The sequence below is a fragment of the Triturus cristatus genome, chromosome 2_1, assembly GCF_964204655.1.
Source record: "Triturus cristatus chromosome 2_1, aTriCri1.1, whole genome shotgun sequence".
Taxonomy (NCBI): Eukaryota; Metazoa; Chordata; class Amphibia; order Caudata; family Salamandridae; genus Triturus; species Triturus cristatus.
The window spans coordinates 873,529,061-873,548,856 of record NC_140581.1 but is presented as its reverse complement, the minus strand read 5'-3'; positions in this window follow the sequence as shown (position 1 = coordinate 873,548,856).

Sequence of the window (19,796 nt, the reverse complement as noted above, 5' to 3'; positions counted from 1 at the left end):
ACTTTCCCTGCTGCTGTGCGCCACTTAAGTTGTATGGGCATAACTATTGAAATAGAGAAATACTAAAAATGAGTAGGAAAAAAACTACCCTTTATGATAACGGTTTCATTTGTAAATTTTTATCACAATGGCCGATTTACAAAAGGAATAAACCATTACGTCCACTGTACCCTTCTGGTTACGGGGCTATATAGAGTTTCCAGGTTCTCAAAGCACTCAAGGCACCCAGAGCCAACAACAGAGCTGCACCATACAATGGCTATTTATTGTTTACCCAGTATAGACCAATTTATATGGCGTAAAATCTAGAGTGAAAAATGGGTATCAAGGAAACCTATGCATTTCTGAACTGGGCACAAGATATGAAGTTTAGGAGCAATGGTTATTTGTACATCTCTGAGTTTGTGGGTGCTAGTATATGATTTAGAATGTATTTTTCAACGTTCCTCTTTCTTACACAATTGCTTACATTTTGAAGGCACAAATGTAGTAAAATCCAAATAGTAATAACAAATGGTCTACTATTCTATGCTCCCACATGTGGGTAGGCCTAGTGACTGCAACAGAAAATGGCCCAATACACAACATAGATGCAGCATATTTTTCCACCGTAAACTGACACTTATTTGTAAAGTGGGTAGCTGTGGATTTTAGACCCTAGCACAGTTGGCACCTAGGGAAGCATAGCAAACTTACACATTTTTAAAAACTAAACACTAGAATCTAGGGCAAAGTACAAGTAACGCAACACAATGATTTGGGCAGTGTTGCATTACTCCAGATTTTTGGAGCCACTTAAAGCCACGCAAAATGGCTTTGCGTGGCTTCAAAAATCTGAATTAAGGTTTGCGTTGCTGTTGATCTACGTTGTATGGTGAAAGAGCGCTGCAAACCGGGTCATATATATGGCCCTAGGTCTATAAAATTTCATGTTGTTGTCTCTTTCTTATGGAGAGTGGTCCCCACTAAAAGACAAGATTCCAATTTCAAGAGGTTCAGCGTCACCATTACCTCACTTATTATAATTATAAATTGATCCAAATTTCCTCTAGTTACCAGACAGTCCCACACCATATGGTAAAAATCCACTACTCTTGCTCTGCTGCTAGGGTAGGGTGTAGAAGCATTGAAGTAGATGATGCCAAAACTTTTGGGTATGTTCTGTGTAGGTAATTATCTTATAATAACTCAAATCTCACATTGCTGGAGGCTTTAACTGGATAACACAGCATTCTACGAAGTCCCAAATACAAAATGTGAAAAAAAGAAAAGGGGGCTGGGTAAGAATCCCCTAACACCTAGATCTTGGATTTGGGGTCCCAGAGGGACCCCTGCAGGGTGAAAAAGTATTTTGTTTCATAAACTTGCCATGAATTAGCAACATTTGTGACAAAAAATATAAATAAAACAAGTGTGGGCTCCTGTGCTTGTTTTCAAAAGGGCCCCCGGGTGGGCCAGGTCCAGGCGCCATTTTATAAAAAATGAAGGGGGCTCACAGGACCCCCTCTTGAGGATCCTTGAGCCCTGGGGACTGAACACTGACACTCACACACCCACTTAGAGAATCATGCACCCACTCACAGACCCAATAAGAAACTCATACACTCACTCTCAGACCCACTCAGATGCTCATGCACCCACTCATTGACCCACTCAGCACTCCCACACCCACTCACATTCCCACTCACAGACCCACTCACAGACTAACACACCCACTTGCAGACTCACCCAGAGACTCATGTATCCCAGCCGTGTTTACTTACCTCCAATTATCCATGTTCCGGTTTTTAGTACCCCCCACCCTGCCCCTCCCCCGCCCCGCCTTTCTGCCCCACGGAACTCCCTCCACGGGCTGTGGCTGATGTATCCACTCACAGACCCATTGAGCGAGTCATGCACTCAAACATAACATGTGTATTTGTATAACGCGCACGTTCACCCAGAGATCTCTTGGCGCTGAATAACAGATGTTCATTGTTACCCAACTCAATGGTACTCAGACCCACTCAGACACTCATGCACACACTCACAGATCTAGTTAGCAACTCATGCACCCACTTACAAATCAAGTGAGAAACTCATGCATCCCCTCACAAACCCACTCAGAAACGCATGCACCCATTTAGACACTCACACACCCATTCCCAGACCCAATCAGAGACTCATGCACCCACTCACAGACCCACTCAGAATCATGCACCCACATACAGACCCACTGAGAGACTCACGCACTCACTCACAGACCCACTCAGAGAGTAATGCACAGATTCACAGACCCACTGATAGACTCATCCACTCACTCACAGACCCACTCAGAGACTCATGCACCCACTCACAGACCCACTCACATTCATGCACCAAAAGACAGACCCACTTAGACAGTCATGCACCACTCACAGACCCACTCAGAGACTCACATACCCACTCTCAGACCCACTCAGAGACTCACACACTCACTCAAAGACCCCCTCGGAGACTCATTCACAAACCCACTCAGAGACTCAGACACTCACAGACCCACTCAGAGACTCATTCATGCACTCACAGACCCACTCAGAGACTAATGCATTCACTCACAGACCCACTCAGAGACTCGTATTCACTCACACACCCACTCACAGACTCACACATCCAGTGAGACACCCACTCAGACACTCTCACACAAACTCAGACAGCCACCCAGAAATTCTTGCACCCACTCACAGACCCACTCAGACACTCACGCACCCACTCACACACCCAGTGAGACACATATGCTGCCACTCCGGGACCCACTCAGAAATTCTCACACCAACCGATAGACCCACTCAAACACTTTCATACCCACTCACAGACCTACTGAGACAATCATGCACTCACTCGCACACTGGCTGTCAAAGGTTACAGGTTACAGTTAGGAAATAAAATGTAAAATACCTTAGAAATTCACTTAAAAAACCAAAGGTTACAGGGATATTATGGGTAGGAAACAACACTTTTCTGAGCTAACTAAAACTTATGCCGCCTCAATGCACTGCTTATAACCTCACATATTACATCACTCATGACATGGTCAGTGACATCACTGATGGCATCTCAAGTGACATCACAGATGACATCCTTGATGACATCATCCATAGAACCACTCACACACTTACTCACACCCCTATACAACCTCTCATACACCCATTCACACACCCGCACAACCACTCAAGTACCCATTCACAGACCCATACAAGTATTCACACAACCACTAACTCATACAACCAGTCACTCACCCATACAGCCACACACACAGCCATGCACTCACACATACATATACTCAAACACCCACTTGTTTATCTATCCTGCTGCTCACATACTCAGAGACTTGCACACCCACTCACAGACCCTTTCAAAGACTCACACACTTATTCACAAGCCCAGTCAGAGACTCATGCACACTCATTCAGAGATTGCTGCATGCACTCACACACCCAACAAGAGACACAAGCCCTCACTCACAGACCTACTCACAGACTCACCCACTCACTCACAGACCCACTCAGACACTCACACAACCACACAAACACCCACTCAAGACACCCACACATGAACTCAGACAGTCACTCAGACACTCATGCACCCACTGACAGATCAACTCAGACACTTATGCACCCACTCACACACCCAGTGAGACACTTATACAGCCACTCACAGACCCACTCAGAAACTCACACACCCACTCACAGACGCACTCAGACACTCTTACACCAACTTACAGACCTACTGAGACACCCATGCACTCACTCACACACTCACTGTCAAAGGTTACTGGTTACAGTTAGGAAATAAAATGTAAACTTCCTTAGAAATTCACAGTAAAAGACAAAGGTTACAGGGTGGTTATAGTTAGAATCAGACTCAGATTTCACTCATTCAGAACCAGTGACATTCAGCATTTATAGTTACCTGAGCTAACTATAACGTACGCCCCCACAATACACTGATTATGACCTCACATATTACATCTCTCATGACATGATCAGTGACATCACTGATGATATCACTGATGACATCTCAAATAACATCACTGATGAAATCATCTAGTGAGTGGAAGTATTTTCTAAGAGTTTATGATTGCTAAACATGTACACTAACCTCCTACAAAAGATAAATAAGTATACCAGGTGCACTACTAATGAGTTATACTAATTCTAAGACTTATTATGTGAGTGGCTGTGTGACTGTATGTATCCATGTGTGAGTGGATGTCCGAGTGGATGTGTGGGTTTATTAGTGGGTGGGTGAAAAGCTGTGTGGGTAAATGAGTTGCTCTGTGAGTGACTGTTTTGGTGAGTGAGTGGATGTGTCAGTGGCTGTGTCAGTGGCTCTATGGGTGGGTAAGTTGGTGTGATAGTGACTGTATGGGTGAATGAGTTGGTGTCTGAATGGCTGCATGAGTGAGTGGCTGGGTATATAAGTGGCTGTATGGGTGATTGAGTGTCTGTTTGAGTGGCAGGTTGGTTAAGTGAGTTGGTGTGTGAGTAGTTGTATTGGAGAGTGAGTGCCTGTGTGAATGGCTGTGTGGCTGAGTGAGTGGATGTGGGAGTGTGGTATGGATAGGTGAATGGGTATGTAAGTATTTGTGTGGGTGTGTGAGTGATGTCTAGAGAGCAGTCTAGCAACTAGTACCCTTCAGTTCTAGCTCTGTCTCCTCAGGGACAGATGCCTCATCTTCCTGCCAGAAAGTGATAATATATCGCACTCCAATATATAAGGAGTTCTTTCTAAGGCGCTGCTTGTCTTCACCTGCAGCTCAAATCCACAGCATGGGACCTGCTGACACAGACCCACTCTCCACTTGTATCACTCTGCTGAATAAAGTGTAGATGCAATCTTTGATCCCCAGTTCTATTGCAAGAGGTCCTTCACCACGGACAAGTCAAGCAACCTTTGCCTTCCTCCCAGACCCGCTGCCTCTGTGCTAGAGCACTGCAGCAGAGATTGTTCATGTCACACACAAGCCACTCCTTACCTTCACTTCTGCTTCCATTTTTCAGCATGCCAGTGTCACAGATACCATTTTGTTTGCCACTTCATACAGTTCCACCCTCCCATTCTCTAAGTTTGGTATTATAGTGTTTGGAATCTTGAGCAAAAGGGCACCTTCAGGAACCCAGCAAGAACCAGCTTCCGATTACATTTTTGTGAGTCTTAAAGGATCACAGCCAACCAAGATAACCATCTGGTACCTTGTCAAAGTTTGTCTCCTTACATGAATGGAGGGCCAAGCCTTGAACGCTTCTGTCCACTCAAGTTGTATTTACTACACCTTTTCAGGACATGCTTAGAGGCCTAAACCTGTCTTTCTATACATCAGCAGTTTACCCAGTCATGATCGCACCACAGTATTGTTTTCTTGCTCTTCAATTCCATAAAATCCTGAACTGCTGCTGATCCTTGATACATTACCAAAGTTTGAACGTTAGGTCTTTCGATGATTAATTTAAGCCTTCATTCTTTCCAGCCAGTAGATGACCAGCCTCTCCTCCAGATTTGGATGGAAATCTACATGCATTTACCACGCATGCCTTTACAATGCAGTTTCTACATTGACTGCGATGTTACCACACAAGTCGTTACAAAGACTTGCCTTAGTGGGACGCTGGACTTTGGATAGTATAACTTACTATTCCAACTCCAGTCTACACAACAGTAGGGAAGGTGATGGCCTTAAAATCCCACACCTTCCCACCAACATGCCCCCAAAAGCAAGTTGCTGCAAGAACTTGCATGGTAAAGGAACGTGTGGTGATGTCACAGTTGGGGTTTTGTCTGCGTTGTTAAGGCAGATCGTGGTAATTAATGACTGTGTGGTAAAGGATGTTTCCCCTCTCCTTCATGTCCTTCTGCCTTCTTCCCATTAGAGCTTGCAGCCAAATGCAAAGTGCACTTTACAAAATCTCTAAATAAAGAAATACCTTACCAGCACATGCGTACACCTGCCATTTAATTTGGATATAGAAAATCTGAATTTAAAGAAAAGCAATCCCCCAAATCCATCTTAGTTATAGACTGAATCTCAGTTTTCTTTGACCTTGAGGTCAGGCTTCAGTATGATACATTTTTATCGATGTTAATCAAAAACATTCATTATATTTACAGCCACGTTTTTCTGCAAAAAATTAATTCACCTAATTAATTTCATACAGATTGCCGAACGTTTTCAAATCTTATTCATGAATTTCACAAAACTGCTTATTAAAGTGCTTTATGTGCTGCTAAAACACATAGTAATTGCAGTTTTGTCTCTTTAATCTCCGTGGTTGTCAGACCTCTTCTACATGGAATAGACCAAAGTGAAGACATGAATATTGTTTCCCCCCCATGAGATTGCAAGATCAATTTGGGGTCGAAACTTGTTTGATTCATTGCTTCCGAGCATCGAATTCCTACAAACTTTGGATCTAAAAGACTTGAAATCTCTTTTCCTGGATTGATTTTTAGATTCCTTCCTGAATATTTTCTTGAAAGCTTCATAGGAGGGGTTTTGATACCATGAGGCACCATCATAAGCTCTGCAGCAGGGTGTTGATGCTGGAGTGGCCATAGAATTGTTGGATGTTTTAGTTAATCTCATTCATTACAAAGACAGCCTCCAAATGAGTTTGGATCACCTTTTTTCAGATTGTACCAATATCTTAATAAGGTTGGAGTTAGTGAGAGTGACTGACCGGTTATGCTGCATGCTAAATGATTCTGGTCCTGACTGGTTGATTCAGAGAGCAGAAAACTGATTTATAGAGTTTGGTCTGTTTTAAACAGCAATTGCATTTTCCACAGAAAGATTTGAATCCATAGGTTATTGACGGGAGGAACTTTGGCTTTATTGCTTTGAGTAATGCTGTTATTATTGAAGGTCTGGCGGGATTTTTTGATAATGTTATAAATGCCAATGTTAATAATGTTGCTATATTCTCCAGTGATTGAATGTGAAGGTTGCATTTCTCATTTACTTGAAATTTTACCGCTAATTATTTATAAGATTGGGCGGAAGAAACCTGTTTTCCGCAGTTTCTAAATATAGTCAGCACGGTGGCCCTTTGAAAATTTCAGGACACCGGCCTTTTCCTAGTTGACTTCAAGTTTGTTTGCTTCACAGTGTATTTTCAATTTGCTTAAAGTGTGTTCTAGACGGACAGTAATGTGGTCTAGAATAACTGTTTAATTCGCAAACTGCTTTATTGGCATCAGATACCCATTTAGCTTTGGTGGGCAAGCTCTTGGATTAGTTAATTTCTCTTCATTGTCTGCCACAAATGGTTTGAATAATATGGGGCTAAAAACAAGCCCTTACTGGTAAACATTTTGTTTTCAAGGGCTGGTCTTGCAGTTTGCCTTGGATCAAATTGTTAGAATATAATGAAATTATTGCTTTTCACCACCTGATCAGTTTAGCCCAGACCAGCCATCTGTCAATACTATTGAAAACTTTCTTAAAGCCTATAAACCATGAAAATAAATGGTCAATTTTTTGGAGCATTGTCGTATCGATCAATTGGGACGACGCTACAATGTTATTGGTGGTTCCACTTTCCACCCTAGAGCCTTCTTGGAACCTGGGAAGCAGATTTCTATCTGATGCCAAATTGTGTAGTTTTTTAATGTAAGAGAGGCATCATATCTGGAATCAACTTCTGTAAGGACTATAAGCCAATACTTTGCAGGGCCAGCTTCCTTCTTTTTTATTAATTGGGTATACATATGAGGCTTGCCATGATGTTGGTACAGTGGAGGTAATATAACAAGTATCAAATATATTTTCCATACCTTAGTTTCCTTTTAAACTTTGCTGCTGGGAGCACATTTGGCCCTAGTGCTGCATCCATTCTGCTTTAATCTATTGTTGCCAATAATTGTTCTTGTGTTTTCCAGTGTTGCTGTAGTGTGTCAGTTTTTTTTTTGTTTATTGGTGCTGTAGAATAGTCAAATACCGCAACAAATTTCAATTTCAGTTCTTCTGTAACATATAGAACTTTTACATAGGTGTCCCAAGAGGAAGCATTTACATTGTTGCAAGTCGGGATGTTACCCACACTGGCAATTCTGTTTGCCCACAGGGCATTAAAGGAATATGAGGCCGGGACTGAGAGTCAAGGGGGAGCTAAATGAGATAAGTTAATTTAAAGGGACAGAACAACATGGTGAAAATATTAAAAATGGTGAGGCCACAAACAGAACAAAAGGAGAGAGAAAGGTAAGAGGGAGAAATAAGATGAGAAAAGAAAGAAAGATTGTAGGTACACAAAGTAAAGGATACATGTTGGATAGCGGAAGGGTAAAACTTACTATTTCCACTCCAGTGAGTGCAACAATAGGGAGAGTGCTGGCTAGCGAAGGGGTAAAACATAATATTCCAAATCCAATGGGTGTAACAGTAGGGAAAATGATGGATAGCGGAGGGGTAAAAATTACTATTCCCACTTCAGTGAGTGCAACAGTAGGGAAGGTGTTGGATAGCGGAGGGGTAAAACATAATATTCCCACTCCAGTGAGTGCAACAGTAGGGCAAATGATGGATAGTTTACGGGAAAAATTACTATTCCTACTCCAGTTTGGGCAACTGTAGGGAAAGTGTTGGATGGCGGATGGGTAAAAATTACTATTCCCATTCCATTGGTTGCACCAGTAGGCAAAGTGTTGGATAGCGGAGAGGTAAAAATGACTACTCCCACTCCAGTGAGTGCAACAGTAGGTAAGGTGTTGGATAGCGGAGGGGTACAAATTACTATTCCCACGCCAGTGGGGGCAACAGTAGGAAAAATTGTAGGATAGCGGAGGGGTAAATATTACTATTCCCACTCCAGTGAATGCAACAGTAGGAAAAGTGTTGGATAGCGGAGGGGTAAAAATTACTATTCCCACTCTAGTTTGTGCAACAGTAGGAAAAGTGTTGGATAGCGGAGGGGTACAAAATAATATTTCCACTGGACTAAGTTCAAAATTAAAAACAAACAAATTAACAGCAACACAAAAGATTTTAAAAAACAAAAAAATAAAAGATATATAAAAGTTTTAAATATTACAAAAGATAGAAACAGATTAGAATGTTCAAAAGATCTAACAAATACCTAGAAAGATTATTTAAAAAAATTCTAAAATAATTTTAAAACAAAAAAGTATTATATAATAGAAAACTTTTATGAACAAATACATTTATTACATAAATGTAATATTTTTTATTTACTAGCCTACACAATTTTATTTAACACCACACAATTCACAACCCACATTGAAATTTAAAAAAAGTGTACCCCCATAGTTAACATAATTAATTATGAATTAAACAAATATTATTCATTTAAAAAACAAATTAAACAAATAAAAATGTATTTACTTCCCAAACGTTCCCCTATTAAAACAAAAGACACACACAAAATAACAATAAACACTTACGATAAATATTTATCAATTGATAAATTAATATTAATAATCAACTAATTATTAGGTTAATTAAACATAAATTACTTTCCACCTTCTACCCCAATAAACACCACAACCCACACCTAAAAATCATTACACAATTTCCATAACTAATTTTACATTAATAAATTAATATCAATTAACAACAAATTATTAATTATTTAAAATAATTTACTTCCCACCCTTTGCCACTATAAACCCCACAACTTACATCAAACATTAACTACACAATTGCCATATTTGAATTTTAATTGATTAATTAGCATTAATTAACAAACTATTAATAATTAATTATAAATAGATTACTTCCCACCCTATTTTCCTATAAACTCCACCACCCACTCCTAGAAAATGACATAATTAACATAATTAATTAATTAATAATAACTGACAACCAATTAATACATATTCAATAATAAAATAACTCCCACAATTAACACTATAAAACATAAATTAAATAAATATTAATAAATTAAAAATGTTAATACATTTATTATAATTAAATTACTTCCTGCCCTATTCCCCTATAAACTCACAGCCCACTCCTAAAAAAATGACGCAATTAACATAAATGCCTATTAATTAATTAATAATATTTGACATCCAATAATTAATATTTAATAATAAATTAATTCCCACAATTAACGCTATAAAATCTACATTAAATAAATACTAATACATAACAAATGATAATTAATTCATTATAATTAAATTACTTCCCACCCTATTCCCCTATAAACCCTCAACCCGCTCTTAAAAAAATGACATAATTAGTATAATTGCCATTTAGGGGCCGATTCCAATCCTGGAAAAAGGCTGTACAAATCGTTGTATGGAGCGTTTTCCCCGTACAACTCGTACCCGGTAAACTTTTCTTACAACCTAGGAAGTACGATTCGTACAGAAAGCCTCTTTCCATACAAATCGTACAAAAGACCATACAGCTAAAATAAACCAATAATTCTGATCCGGAACAGCTTGCACGCGACGTCTGTATGTATTTAAGCAGCGGTTTCCAGCCCAGCAAGTACGATTCGTCCCTACAGCACTCCGTACGGCTCTTTTCTTATGGGAGCCAAAAACAGCTGTAAAAGCAGAGTCCCCAGGGGTATGAGTTGTGCAGGCATACACCCCCGGGCGTTGTGTATGTACGGTGCGTACTCCAACATCGCGTATGTACTGTGCATACCCCCAACATCACATATGTACTGTACGTACCCCCAACATCGCATACCCCAACATCGCGTATGTACGCACCGTACATACGCGATGTTGGGGTATGCGATGTTGGGGTATGCGATGTTGGGGTACGCGATGTTGGGGTACGCGATATTGGGGTATGCGATGTTGGGGTACGCGATGTTGGGGTGCGCGATGCCGGGGGTATGCACAGTACATATGCGATGTTGGGGTACGCACTGTACATACACAACGCACGGGGTGTATGCCTGTATGACTCGAATCGCACCCCGGGAACAAATTTTCCCGGGATACGAGTCGTACAAAGTTCGCTTTGTAGCGGGTAATGGCATTCCCCATGTACGGGACGTTTTCCGTACAAATCGGAAAGCCGGTCCGGATCGTACTAGTACAGTTGGACTGCATTTTTACAATTTGTACGGAAAAGTGTCCGGGTCCGTCTGGTACAACTTTTCCTGATCCGATTTGTAAGGATCGGCCGATCCGTACTAATCAGATCGGGAAAAGTTGTATTTTTATATTTTTACCGTACGAATCGTACTTCACGGGTCGGACGGGACTTGTACGATTTGTATGGAAAAATTTACCGATACGAGTCGGACGGGAAAAAAAAATACAGGATCGGAATCGGCCCCTTAATGTATTAAAAATAATTAACTAATTAATAAATGATTTATAATAAATTAATTCCCACAACTAACACTATAAAATCTACATTAAATAAATACTAATACATAAATAATAATCATTAATTTATTATAATTAAATTACTTCCCACCCTATTCCCCTCTAAACCCACAACCCGCTGCAGAACTTAAAAATGCAAAATTCAATTAAGATAAAATTAATAGCTACTAAAAATTTGACACATATATTAAAAAACAAAACAAATTCTCATACAAAAAATAGATCACATACTTTTAAAATACATGCTAAAATACAGAACACTAATTAAAACATCGATATTTTAAACAACTATGGGGCCGATTCCAATCATGGAAAAAGGCAGTACGAATAGTCGTACGGAGCATTTTCTCCGTACGACTCATACCAGGTAAACTCATTCTACAACCTAGGAAGTACGATTCGTACAGAAAGCCTTTTTCTGTACGAATCGTACAAAAGACCATGCTGCAAAAAAATACCCACGATTCCGATCCGGAACTGCTTGTACGCGACGTCCGTATGGATTTAGGCAGCGTTGTACGGACCAGCAAGTACGATTCGTACCTAAAGCACTCCGCACGGCTATTTTTTTACGGGAGCCAAAAAGTGCCGGAAAAGCTAAGTACGCTGCGATGCACGATGAAAAGGGGGCCTGGTATGCGACGAACACGCCATCAACCACATCGTACGTGTCAGCATGTACGGTGCGTACCCCAACATTGCATATGTACGGTGCGTACATACGCGCTGTTGGGGTACGCACTGTACATAGGCCAACAGTGCGTATGTACGGTGCGTATGTCCGCACTGTACCCCCCCACTCGTGTATGTCTGCACTGTACCCCCCCACCCGTGTATGTCCGCACCGTACCCCCCCACCCGCGTATGTCCGCACCGTACCGCAGGCGTACCCCAATCTTCGCGTATGTACGGTCTGTACATACGCGAGGATTGGGGTACGCCAGGGGTACGGTGCGGACATACGTGAGGATTGGGGTACGCCTGGGGTACGGTGCGGACATACACGGGAGGGGGGTACGGTGTGGACATACGCGGGTGGGGGGGGTACGGTGCGGACATACACGGGGGAGGCTGGGGGGGCCGTACGACTCGTACCCCGGGCACAAGTGTACCCGGGGTAGGGGTCGTACAAAGTTCGCTCCGTACGGGACGTTTTCCATACGCTTGTGTATTCGGAACGCCGGTACGGATCGGACTTGTGCGTTCGGGCTTCAGTTTTACGACTCGTACGTAAAAGTGTCCGGGGACGTCTCGTAGACCTTTTCCCGATACGATTCATATGTATTTTTTTACGTACGAATCGTTCTTCACCGGTTGGACGGGACTTGTACGATTCGTACGTAAAAAAATACGGATACGCGACGTACGGGAAAATATTTTCCCTGATCGGAATCGGCCCCTAGATGTTCGCAAACGATATTAACAACTTCGATATTTCCAAGTGTCCTTGGGAGGGTACTAAAATCTGATAGACTTTTGAGTGTACTTCTACGGTTGTTAACAATTTCATATATTTGAGTTCATTTTGGCTTTGTTTCATGAGCTATATAAGGCTTATTTTTTGGGGAGTAAGTTGCCCAGTCTGGGATTTCTTTTTAAATGACCAACCATTGACTGCAAGATGACCGACACATTTGCAAGACGGTCGAGTATAGGAGAGCATAGACAAATTACATGTGATGTTCTAGCTTCTTCCTACACTCAGTTTATTAATTATTATAATTTGGATATGTTGTGATCTGCTCCAGTAAGTGAGCTCTCCATTTCTACCAGAGTGCTGGGCCGGTTTTCCAAAATAAGAATGTGCTTGGTAGTGCATAGTAGCTTTTGACATGATCGCCCAGAGTAAAACAGCTACAATCTATGAGAGAACGAGTCCGGCACCCTGGTATTCCGTTAGTTTAAAGACGGAGAAAGCTGCTTGCAGGGTAAAGGAACGAAAATGGAGGAAAACAAAATTTGAAGAAGACAGACTGGCCTACAATACAGCACATAGGATGTACCTCAAGAACTGTAATAGAGCGAGACGAACTTTCCTAGCCACTCGTATTGAGGAGGCAAAGGGTTCATCGAAAGAACTTTTTAGGATTCTTAAGAAATTTACGACCCCTAGAGTAGCAGCTCCTACCTGCCCCTCCACACAGGAATTTTGCGACAATCTAGCCATGCATTTTAAAAACAAAATAGATAACATCTATGACTCTTTTGAGCAGGGATCAGCCAATGGGGAAAGAATTTCAATTACAGTTAATCCCTCCCTAGTGAAACTGGAGACTTTTGCATCGTCACCAGGGAGCAGGTGCTACCACTGCTGAAATGCATTAAGTCAGGCCCCCCGTATGTGTTATCTCAGTTGGCAATGGAACTAGCTAATCCCATTACGGAAATATGTAACCTTTCTTTAGCAACTTCTTCTTTTCCGGCTAGATGGAAAAAAGCTTTTATTAAACCCCTGCCCAAAAAACCATCAGCAGATTGCGCCGACCTACAGAATTATAGACCGATCTCGCTTCTCCCGGGCTGCTCTAAAATAATGGAAACTCTGATCAATCGCCAACTTTCAGATAATCTGGAGCAGCATGACCTTCTGGATCCCTCGCAGTCGGGCTTCCGTGCTGGTTACAGCACGAAGTCAGCTCTGGTAGAGGTAACTGATACCATCAGGCTGCTGCTGGACGAAGGGACTCCGGTAGTGCTGGTCCTTTTTGATCTGTCAGCAGCCTTTGACACCATCTCTCACAGAATTCTGTTGGATAGACTGTGAGAGATTGGTGTCACTGGAAGGGCATTAGAGTGGCTGCAAAGTTTCCTATCGGACAGATCGCAATGTGTTCAACTGGACACATTTGTCTCGCAGACCTCAGTTGTGGATAAGGGGGTTCCTCAGGGCTCTATTTTAAGCCCCACCCTGTTCAACATCTATGTGTCGTCACTGGCCACCATGCAAAAATCTTGTGGGTTCCAAACCATCTCCTATGCAGATGACACTCAGGTGATAATCCCCATAGAGAAGGACCCCATGGTGACCAGAGACAGATTTAAGAGCTGTATGATGAAAATATCCACATGGATGAGAAACAACTATCTGCAGCTTAATTCCAACAAATCGGAGATCTTATTGCTTGGTAAAGCAGCGGATGTATGGACAGACGAGTGGTGGCTGGAGGAATTAGGATCATCCCCCCCCCCCTAAAAAATGGGTAAAAAATCTGGGCATCTTAATGGATAATAACTTATCCATGGAGGAACAGGATAAAACCCTATCGGGTAAAAGTTTTGGACTCATACACATGTTAAGGGAGGTCTTCCCTTGGATTCCTCTCTCCGCTAGAAGGGCTGTGATCCAGGCGCTGCTAGTCAGCAAACTGGATTACGGGAATGCTCTGCTGGTGGGGTTGAGGGGAGACCTGCTTTCTAGGCTACAAGTCGTGCAAAACACGGTTGCCCGCCTTGCCTTAAAAAAAACCCTCGTACGCCATCTTTGCCACTACTAAGAGATCTACATTGGCTGCCCATAAGAAAGAGGGAACTTTTCAAACTTTTGTGCCTTGCTTTTAAAGCACTTTCTGGACAGGGACCTAAATACCTCTCGAAGAAGTTGGAATGGTATATTCCAACGCGATTCTTAAGGTCTAGTAGCCTAAAGCTTCGGCAAGTGCCGAGAATTAAAAAATTAAGATGGGGTTCGTGCCTTTTCCTATCTGGCTCCCAAATACTGGAATGCGCTGCCTCTAGAGCTGCGTTCCTGCCCCTCGCTGACTATTTTTAAGAAGCACCTAAAAACCTGGCTATTCAACTGATACGCTCTGCTTTCAGAAGCCTGCCTCCCATGCGCCGAGAGATCCCCTTGGGGAGGATTCGTGTGCCATATAAATAAAAATAATAATAATAATTACATTAAGTGCCACTAACATGTCATAACAGGAAGTTGATTCATCAGCTTTGTCCTCATTCAGATTGTTATGAAGATCTTCACTCATCCCTGCCTCTACTGACTAGTCACTTAGAATGGACAAGTTTGAATCCTAGTGTTGTTTGCTTTGCTTAATTTCCATTTGATGATCTCTTCTTATTGGAAATTCTCCGAGCGATAGCTAATGCGGCACAGGGACATCAACGTGATTCATATTCACGGACTTTTTGGTGCCGATTATGATCCGGTAAAAAAATTCCCCGTACGACTCGTATCCGGTCTTTTTACCGTACGAATCGTACAAGTGCCGTACAAACTGCCAAGTACGATTCGCATGGGAAAAAGTCCATACGAATCGCATTGGGAATCATTCCCCACACGTCCTCGGGTCAGAAAATGTGTCCGACACGTCCTCGGACGATTTACCGTACAAATGTGAAAAGTGAAGTCCGACCGCGGAATTACGATCCATCCCGTGCGTCCGATGTTACAACCGTATGGAAAAAACACCGTCCGCACCGAACTCCCATAGCAACCATGGAGACATGAGCCCGCATACGTGCCGACCCCCCCCCAGCCCCCGTACGTACGCGCCGACCCCCCCCAGCCCCCGTACGTATGCGCCGACCCCCCCAGCCCCCTTTCGTACGCGCCGACCCCCCCCAGCCCCCGTACGTACGCGCCGACCCCCCCAGCCCCCGTACGTACGCGCCTACCCCCCCCAGCCCCCGTACGTTCAAGTCGTACCCCCAGCCGTGTATGTACGGTGCGTACCCCCACCCGTGTATGTACGGTGCGTACCCCCACCCGTGTATGTACGGTGCGTACCCCCACCCGTGTATGTACACCCGTGTACGTGTCGTACCCCCCGTATATGTACACCCGTGTACGTGTCGTACCCCCCTGTGTATGTACAACCGTACATACACGGGTGGGTGTACGACTCGAATGTACACGGGTGTACATACACGGGGGTACGACACGTACGTACGGGTGTACATACACGGGGGTACGACACGTACACGGGTGTACATACACGGGGGTACGACACGTACACGGGTGTACATACACGGGTGGGAGTACGACACGTACACGGGTGTACATACACGGGTGGGGGTACGACACGTACACAGGTGTACATACACGGGTGGGGGTACGCACCGTACATACACGGGTGGGGGTACGACTCAAACGTACGGGGGCGGGGGGGGTACAGCGCATACATACGGGGGTTGGGGGGGTCGGCGCTTACGTGCGGGGGGGGGTACGGCGCGTACCGGGCCACCTACTCTGGTCGTTTCGCGCCGTACTTCGCTTTTCCGGCACTTTTTGGGTGCTGTGAAAATATCACCGTCCGGACTGCTGTCGGTCCGAATCGTACTTCCTGGGTCGTGAAACGCTGCCTGACAGCGTCCCGACGTCACGTCACAGCATTCCTGGATCACATTCGTACGTATATTTTCGTCGGTCGGTGTTTTTTTTACGATTCGTACGGAAATGGTGTTTCCGTGCGAATCGTAATTCCATGTTTGTGAAGTTTTGCGACCGGGTACGAGTCGGACGGAGAAAACTCTCCGACCGACGGTTCGTACCCGGTTTTTACCGGATCGTAATCGGCACCTACATCTTTATTCAATTGGGTTGGATTAGTGTTATGAGTTATTTGCATGGTTTGGTACAATTGGTTTGTCATGAGCAAGAAAATGCAGCTTAATACTGGCAGTAATAATGCCAAGCAGATCTTTTACATTATGATGTAATTGCCTTGCTCTAATTTTGAGCTTTTCTTGTAAAAGTGTGGTGCTTCTTACTATTTTGTCTGCTTATAGGCCGAATTAGTTGCTTGCAGCGACGTGCTCTTGGTGCCTTTCCTTAGGACTGTTGAGTAAGTGATGCTGTTTTACCTTAATATTGTAGCCAAAATATTGAAGAAAAAACATATAGACAGAAACTATATATATATATTCACTGAAAAAAACAAAGGTTACAGGGACTTTAACCCCTTCAGCGCAGCGCGGATTACCGCGCTGTGCTGAAGGTTCTATTGCGCGGGCGGGACCATGACAGAGCGTTTCCGTCATACGCACAGCGCAACCGACGCGCATGACGGAACCGCTCCGTCACTCGCATCGATGTGGTTAAAGTTAGGCTCAGATTTCACTCGTACAAAACAGTGAAATTCAGCAGTTATAGTTACCTGAGCTAACAACTACTTATGCCTCCGCAATGCTCTGCTTGTGACCTCACATATTACCCACTCATGACACGGTCACTGACATCACTGATGACGTCAAATGCCTCAGTGTTAAATCTTCAATCTTATTCGCACTTTGTAATGATTCATAGACGAGGCTGCGCCCTAAATCACAAATCTGATGGTGAATAGCACTTTACAAAATAAATAAAAGAAAATGCCATGCCTTGGGTCTGCACTCTTGCCAGCTTCCAAAGATATTTAATTAAGTCCATGCCTTTGCATAAATTCAGCCTCAAAAAGACCTCAAATGGACTAGTTCAGTGTAATAGAATTCTAAATGCAGCTCAATGAAGAATCTGTGAGGGTACTGTTGAAAAAATACAATACTAAAAATTAGTGCCTGTCCTCCATGCCTCGCTGCACTGCACTGCCAAACGCCAATGAGTGAAAAAAATAATTTGGGGCCGAGTACACTATTCTTTATGAATAATTGCTGAGGTCAATGCAAATATTTCTTTTTTTATCTCTCTGGCAGCCTAATTTGAGCACATGCCCTATCTTTTTAATTACATCAGGGAACGAAGCTTTTTGGAGACTTTCCCCCAAAACACCAGCAGATGCCATGATAATAGCACATGCAGCACTTAATACACCACCACCGCGTTTGCTCTGCCAAGGATGTTTGGACAACATGATCATGAACAGGTGCGCTCATTGGAATATATCCCCCCTCACACCTGTTGCGTGTGAATGGAGACGCTCAGTGTTACGAATCGGGGAAACCTTTGTTATAGAATATGCAGCTGAATAAACTCTCGAAACTTGTTCCTTAAAGTATTTAATAGTAGGCCGGCTCTACCTTTTTTATAAGTAAAAAAAACAAATAAAGGGGCATATTATCAAGACAGGCGATAAAATTATTCCAACTGAAGCCCATGTTAGATGTGAAGGACATCTAACCTGAGCTTCAATTGGAACTCCATAGAGCCTATTATCAAGCCCATTATCGCCGTTTTAGCGGAAGCGGCGATAATTTTATCGCCTGTCTTGATGATATGCCCCAAAATGATTAGGAAAAGAAGGAAGCGAGTTTACATAAAGAGATTTTAGACTCAATAATGACAGTAAATATACCCCAGAGTACAGTGAAGGGACAGCTTTGGAAGACAGTACCACTGACAATAGCAGGCATGTCCACTGTGGTGCTGCTGTGTGATGTCCATCTGTCACTCAGGCATTCCTCTTCAAATTTTTACTCTTAGCTCAATGTACATCTGTTTGACTTTCACCAACAGTGATAAAAGGTCACATTTTTAATGGTCTTTGTGACTCTCTTTTCACTTTTTCAGAGTAACTTGTACTTTACTTCTACTTTACATTTTAAAGCAGATTTTTCAGTTATTTGCCACTGAAATTCTTAGTAACATGAACAAACACTAAATAAATGCTGTATGTATGACAAACAAAGAGCTGTTGTGTTGAACTGTGGGACTGAGTTGTTGGTTTGGCATCTATTTTCGAAGCACATCAGGAACTTGATTGTCATTCAGCACTTGTTCATCTCCAACCAGAGGAAGTATCAAACTTTAATTTATATTTATTTATTTAGCAGCTTTTTATAGCACTGACTAGAATGATATCTCCACAAAATACGAGGATGTTAGTTTTAAGTTGGATTAGATACATTCAAAATTTCAATAGATGTGAATGGGTAAAGGGTAAACTAATACATAACACGGCAAAAACAGTCATTTTACATAGCCATATAAAGGGTGAAGGTGGGATATAAATACAGGTGCCTCAATAGATAGGTCACGTGTCCGTCATAAAACAGCAAAATGAGTTCAAGTGGAAATCTTATTGTCACAGCTGTACATGTGGTGAGGTACTTTTACAACAGCAGACACTTAGGTTATTTCTTGAACAAACCTAAGTAGATGTGACCTTCATCTGAGCAGGATTCAGTTCCAGATCCTGGGGGCACTTCCGGAGAAGTACTGCTTCAGAGTTATATTTTTCTGAAATATGGACTTTCAAGGAGTATGGAATCTGCACTTCGAAGATGTTGTTGTCCCCCTGTGTTTAATAGTAAGGGGAACTGGACTGGCATGCGCAGTGAGTAATGGAGGCTAGTTTGTAGATGCCATCTGCCTCGATGTAAATCTAATTCAGTATGATTTGGAATTAGAGAGATATTGCCAAACTTTATTTTTCCAGTAGTTAATCTTGCCGCCATGAGTACTATGCTGCTTTCAAGGGAAGTAGATTTATTTTAGGGACTTTCACTAATAGTGAGATACACTACTATGGCGTAATGTAACTTTCAAAAAATATTGCGATGCAAAATATTGCTCG